The 7,011-nt window shown below is 42.0% G+C and overlaps 1 protein-coding gene across 3 annotated transcripts in view; it reads left to right on the top strand.

The window, feature by feature from the left end:
* LOC101663896 (SEC14-like protein 4) overlaps positions 1 to 7,011 on the top strand; it is a 20,564-nt gene that overhangs the window by 4,983 nt on the left and 8,570 nt on the right. The window lies entirely within an intron of this gene.

Genomic DNA, 7,011 nt, shown 5'->3' with positions numbered 1-7,011 from the left:
GAGTGAAGCCGCGGAAGTCGAAGCGCGAAGTGGCGAGGGTTCACTGTAAATGAAAACGAACACACCTAGCCAAGGTGCAATTTTGAGTGTTTGCCTCCTGAACTTAGAGCCTTTCTCTAGAATAGATTTGACACATTGAATCCCAACAACTTAAGACCAGGCAAGTTATGGGATGGTATCAAGAACATCATACATGAAAAAAGCAAAGTAAGAAAGAGAGAGAGAGAGAGAGAGACCAAAATGGACATCAGGAAGGACTGAAACTTGCTCTTGAGAGTAGACTAGCTAAAGGGAATGGAAGACATGCTGAAATAAAAGAGGTGAAGAGACTTCAAGAGTCACTCAAAAAGACAAAATAAAGTATTATCATGAAACATGCAAAGGCTTGGAGTTAGAAAACAAAAAGGGAACAACACACTCAGTCTTTCTCAAACTGGGGGAAAAAACAAAACAAAACCTGAAGCAAACAGCCAAACCTCAATATAAAGTATCGAAGGGTTCTCTGACAAAATCGTGAATGATGCAGGAAGCACCAACGCAGGGTCACCATATCAAACAGACATGGTTCACCTACTTGAGATCAAGAACCAATGGTATTGAAGGAAGAAATCCAGTCTTTACCGAAGACTTTGTTTCAAAACAAGGCGCCAGGAGTTGACAGAATGTCAAGAGAAAGGTTACAACAAATATATGCAATGCTGGAAGTCCTCACTAATCTATGTTATAAATTTGGAACACAACTACTCTGACAACTGACTGGAAGAGATCCATAGCTGGACTGTAGGCTTCTACTTAAATCTTGCCTCAGTACAAGAGTGGTTTGTTAATATAATATAATATAATATAATAATTTTATCATGTAATATGGCATTATATGGTACTCACCTTTCTGACACAAAGACAAAATGGGTGCATAAACAAATGTGGTGAAGAAAGCTGATGGTGCCCAGCTATGTATCAAAACACATAGCAGCTGGGGTCTTAAAGGATTGCAGTTAAACAAGCAGCCATCTAGCAGGGAAGCAACAACGTCCACATGGAAGAAGCACACCAGCCTGTGTGATCATGAAGGGTTGACGGGAAAAGGTAGCAGAAGTTCAAAAACACACAACCAAATCGATGTGAAGGGGCATGGATGTAGTGGAGACCCAAAACTCACCTGTAAGATAATTGGGCAGCCCCTCTCAGAAGAGCCACGTGGAATCGATGACAAATTCAGGGGTGCAATATGGCACTGATGAACCACATAACAATCCTCTAGTTCCTAAATATTTCCTCCTCTTGCTATTATGGCTTCTGTTTAACCTCATTAATCATGTTACATTTGTGTCTGTTCATTTGTATATTTAAGATCATGGACACATGAAAGTCAAGATGGATAACCCTTCAGAAATAGTTACAGGAGTGATGGTTCAGAGGATACTGGAAGAGAGGGGGTGAGGAAGGAGAAATGGGGAGCTGATAGCATTGCCGGTTTGCAGGAGGCTATGGATGACAGTGGGAACCCAGGATTCTTTTGTGGGAACTACATAGGAAACAAGGCTCCGGTGAACTCCCTCTATCCACACCTGAGAAGGTGGGGTAAGGGGAGTTAGGGAGGGTAAGGGGAGAGATAAGGATAGAAGATCAGAGGCATAAAGCTGACATGAACAGTTAAAACTTTACCAGTTGGTCCCCCCACTGATGCACGCTGGGCCTGATCTGGTTTTCAACATGTTCTGCATTTTTGTTTTGTTTTTGTTCGTTCTTATTAAGGTCTCTCAGAGCTGTCATATCATTAGAGGTCACACTCTTGAAGTGTTAGATGCTGTTCTGTTTTTCAGTACATGCAACTCAGGACTAATAGATCTATAGAGACGGCAAGTAAAATAAGGGTTTTGAGGGGCAGGGGTGGTGGGGAGTACAGTGGGGGGGTCAGGTAAAAGGGAGATGATGTCAAGGAGTCCAGAAAAAAAAAAAAAGAATGTTTGGAAACTGATGTGGTAGCAATTGTAAAATACTGCTCACTGTGACTGAACTATGGAATGATCTATCTATGAAATCCCTATTAATAATAAAATTTTCCAAAGAGATCCACGGTTGTACCCATTCCAAACAAAGAAGGGCAAGAGAATGCAGAAATTGTTGAACGCAGAAATCATTAATATCACAAATAAGTAAAGTTTTCCTGAGGATAATTAAAAAATAGTTGCAGCAGTACATTGACAGGGAGCTTCCAGAAATGTAAACCAGATTTAGAAGAGGATGTAGAAGGACAGGTGGGGTTGCTATTATCAGAGGGACTTTGACTGGAAGCAGAGAACACCAGAAAGATGTTTCCCTGTGTTTTATTGACTATGGAAAGGCTGTGTGGATTGTAACAAATTATGGATGCCTGTGGGGGAAATGCCAGCCCCCCTCAACTAATCGCGGGTTTGATAGGCTCAATTGCACAGTTGAGATATATAAAAATTATAATAAAGTCATCGAGAGCATGAGAGATAGAAGAGAGATTGAAATAATGGAGTCAGACACATTTCATAGTAGCATGCTCACCTCAGCCCCGCTTGGTGGTCCACGTGGCGAGAGATGGAGGGGAAGGGGGACAGGGGAAAGAGAACAGGGGAGCGAGGATGGGAGAGGAGAGAGGGAACCAATGAGAGGCCAAGGGGGGAGCCAGAGAGAGCTCTTTATTGCTAACCCAGGCTTTTATATCTTTGGTGGGGGCACGCAAGCCCCCTAATTACAGGTGAAGACATATGTCACAGGAAGGGGTTGCACTAGAGGTTATACAGCAATGAGAGGGGGACAGTCTAGGGATATACACGCAATAGGAAGAGGAGGGATTGGGGGCACACATGTGACAAGATGGGCGGATCCTAGACTCAGGATGGCAGCCTAACTTTGGGTGTCACTGAGCAGGTTTGACCTGTTCTCTGGATCTCTATAGAAACCATTATCAATAGGGTGTAAACCCCACCTATGGGAACCAGGTTAATGGTTGCAAGCCTTTAGGGAGAAGTAGCCCATTGTCCTTAACAGCAGGGAGCTGGTCCTACCTGTAGTGGGACCAGACAGTAGTCTGGCAACTGACTGCCTTCAGGGAGGTAACTTGACCATCATTTACCATTTGCTGCAAGCAGTGTCCTAAGTCTAACATATATTTGGGGGAGACGACTTGGGAGAAATCTTTCTGTTTCCCACAATTCCCCTTTTGTTTTATATATAAAATTCAGAAGAGCCACATGGGTGACATGGTTATTTTCTATACATTCAAAGCTGTCAAGGCAAAACTTCATGATCCAATTAATATAGTTAAAAATTCAGGCTTCTAGCAAACATTTTGAATTCAAGCATGAGGGATAAAGTCCCCTTGTGCTCATCTGCTATTAGAGGAAGGGAGAGAGGGATCGGATGCCGTGGCGGGAGGAAATGGAGCCAATAGGAATGTCTGCTTCGATGGGGAGATAAAATCAACCATTTGCTCACTTGAAGGCAGCACATCTTTAAGGGGAGAAACTGTGAAAATGATAGACTACCGCAGGAACATGTACTCAGACTATATCTCCAACTACTGGAGTGGCGGTCTTCCTGCCATGGAATACTAGTCTTCCAGATTCCCTGCATACCAGTCAGGGAATAAGTCCCAGTTTTATTTCCCTCAGTGCTAGTATCCCACATTTCCTCCTTCTGCTTTACATTTAAGGTTTAATAGTGTCACAAAGGCAACATGGTCTCTCTTCATATCTCTTAGCTTCCTGTAGAAGCAGCACGAGACTGCAAGCATCAAAATTATGATGATAAGCAACACAGTCAGACTGGAACTTAAGATATGTGAAATGCTTTTAGCCCAAGCTCGAGGATCCAACCCTTCCATGCCATTCACCAATTGCTTAATCATATCAGAGCCAGGAGATGCCTCAAGCTTGTCTTTGAGTGTATAGAAAATATCCTTTTTAGGCTGATCAACATCTAGTGAAATGTTTCCCTTAAACCCTTGTAAATGTTTCCTAATCAAATCCCAATCATGCAATGTCTTATTATATGGGAAAGGGGTTATACAAAAATCAGCTACATTCCAATCACATCATAGCATTAATTGGCAAGTCCAAAATCTTGATCTTTCAGCAAAAGAACAGTCTGTAATAATAGTCCAGTCACTATTGCAAAAGCTGTTCAGTTATGATAGAGTCCCAGAGAGTCCCTTAGACAGCATCAGCAATGGAAGAAATATCTCAGCAGTCATCAGTCGCCATTCTCAGGAATCTGAGAGGTTTTCTTGACATTTTGGATAAACTCAGTAGCAGGACAGGGTCAGGTCACAGTATCAGCTTCCCTCCTTTTTTCTGGGCCTTGCTGGCTGAAAAGGAATCTACCTATCTCCTTTGCCTGTAAAAACGTAAGCAAACAGCCCCTCCCTTCGGGGTGTCAGCAATCTGGAAAAAGAATTATGATTAGGGTTTTGTGGTTTCTTCACCTCCTTCTTGTCCATCTTTCTCCAAACATGGTTGCGTCCTCCTAAGGAGAGTTCATCAGCTCTATTCTGCAAAAACATAAATGTATATAGCCCTTTCTCCAGGTGACAAATGGACCTGGATCCCAAACGCGATTTCCATCTTCCTGGGACTTCTTAGGATCCATTTTCTCTGTAGAAGTGAAAATGTGTTTATCTGCCCTAATTTTGTTACAAGCTTTTAGTAAGGAGAACGAATTTTTGGTTAGAACAACCATATGAACGTTGTCACATATAAGATTTCTGTTCTCTCCCTTCTGTTTTAACCATGCAAATATTACAGCTCTGCTGGCAATCGCATTTAACTTGTTTGGTTTTGAACCAGTAAAACTACTAGTTAGATAGCCTTCATTGTTATGTAAATGTTGTCTGCCAGCTCTCAGAGGATCAAGAGAGCTGACAAATTGGGAGAACTTCTGACCACACTTGGGATGATTTGAAAGACAGAAAAAAATTCTTAATAAATTTGTTCAGCTGTTCTTGAAATAATTTACCAAACAGACATTTTTTCTCCAAGTTTACCAATATGGTTACAGTTTCAATTAAGCCATAATGTTCTTTAGGCTTCTTACACTGTAGGATTTTACAATCTTGCAATATTCTCTCTCGTTTAACTTCACTCATTCCTTTCAAACTGGATTTAGAGGGAATTAGTGGGCGGGTCTTAGGCCCTAAGGAAATGACCTCATGTCCAGAATTTAAAGACCTCTTTCCTCCAATTTATAATTCCATGTGGGGGCGCTGTTGTTTCCCCACAACAGCATTCCAAATGACCCCTTGATTTAAAGGATGGTCAAATTTCTCAAGTACTCTTTCCTGATAGGTATAAATTTTTACTCTAGACATGCAGGGAAGCAAAAATTGGCTTAAGCAATCTTCCTTTATAAACCATGGTATATCAGAATTAATCACTGCCTTAATTTCTTCTTCATAATCCTGATCAATAATTCCAGCAACACCTTGAGAATTTAGGTTGGACTTTGCTAGTAAACGTCCCATAGTTCTTTAGGTAGCAGATCCCAATTACCACTCTTAATACTTTCTGATTAAATTACAGCTTTTAGCTTTACTTCACAACTCTGATCAACCCCAGTACCAATTTGAATTTCTTGACTATTTAGGTTAAAACTTCCTGATAAAAACTCTTTCAATAAGAGGCTCCTGCTTTTTAAAATCAACACACTGCTGTGAGGGTTTCTGAGCTTTCTCTTGGTTAGTCAAGCCAACTGTCCTTAACAGCAGGGATCGGGCTCTACCTGTGGTGGGACCAGACAGTAGTCTGGCAATTGAAAGCCTTCAGGGAGGTAAGTTGGCAATCATTTTCCATTTGCTGCAAGCAGTGTCCTAAGTCTAACATCTATTTGGGGAGACGACTTGGGAGAAATCTTTCTGTTTCCCACAGATGCCATTTCTAGGAATGGGAATTTCAGAATACTTAACTCTACTCATGTGGGAACTGAATGTAGACCAAGAGGCAATCATTTGAATAGATCAAGGCAATCATTTGAATAGATCAAGGGGTGTTGCAGGTTGAAAATCAGGAGAGGTATACGTCAGGGTTGTATCCTTTCACCGTGCTAATTCAATCTGCATGCTGAGTAAATAATCTGCCAAACTGGGCTATATGAAGAAAGAAGAACGCAGCATCAGGATTGGAGGGAGGCTTCTTACTAGCCTGTGATGTGCAGGTGACGCAGCCTTCCTTGCTGAAAGTGAAGGGGATTGAAGCGCTTGCTGATGAAGATCAAAAACTTCAGTATGGATTACACATCCACAGAAAGAAAACAAAAATTACAACAACTCGATGGATAGAGAACATCATGCAAGCAGAGAAAAGGAGGTGCAAAGAGAATCAACAGAAAATTCTAGCCCTAAAGAGAACGTTCAGCCAAATTGCCAGATTTAAAAATTCATCACATCCCTTCTGTAAGATCCGGTTGTAAAAACAAAATGGAAAACAAGATATTATTCAAAATAGCAGCCAATCCCACCTCTCCGCCCCCCAAATACCTAAGAATGTAAACGAGAACACTCAAAATCCCTATGGCAAAAGTCTGGTAGCCTGTGAAGTGTGTCCGTCAAAAAGTATTGCCCTTCCATACATGCTCGCATTTATTCTGAACAAAACCTGGTTAAACCTGTCTCTGTGCTCAGTGGGTGACTGCAGACATGTTCCCTCATACACGCATCTCAGTCTCGTTGGGGTGCCTGAAGGGGAAAAAAGGGTTCAATCAAAATGGTAGCTTCCAGGGGCTCTGTTCTTCTTTGATTCTAAAGGGATCATCTTGATAGAATTTTCTAGAAGGGTACAAAATGATCACAGGGGCTGGTGAGGAAGAAATGTTAAGACGGAAACCTATATGCGTGAGAAAAACATCCAGGAAAGTTGCATGGAGGAATTCCCCCACCCCGACCCCCTCCCCCTCCCCCTTCAGGAGAGTAGCAAGGGGTGTCCTATGAGAATTCCCTTGGGAAATGTTACTCCATCCGCCCTACAACCCTGATCTTGCCCCCTCAGG

Source organism: Echinops telfairi, unplaced genomic scaffold (assembly GCF_000313985.2).
Source record: "Echinops telfairi isolate 266 unplaced genomic scaffold, ASM31398v2 ScPeMD7_29;HRSCAF=101, whole genome shotgun sequence".
Classification (NCBI taxonomy): Eukaryota; Metazoa; Chordata; class Mammalia; order Afrosoricida; family Tenrecidae; genus Echinops; species Echinops telfairi.
The sequence above is the reverse complement of the archived record's forward strand: the minus strand, read 5'-3'. Positions and strand labels throughout refer to the sequence as shown.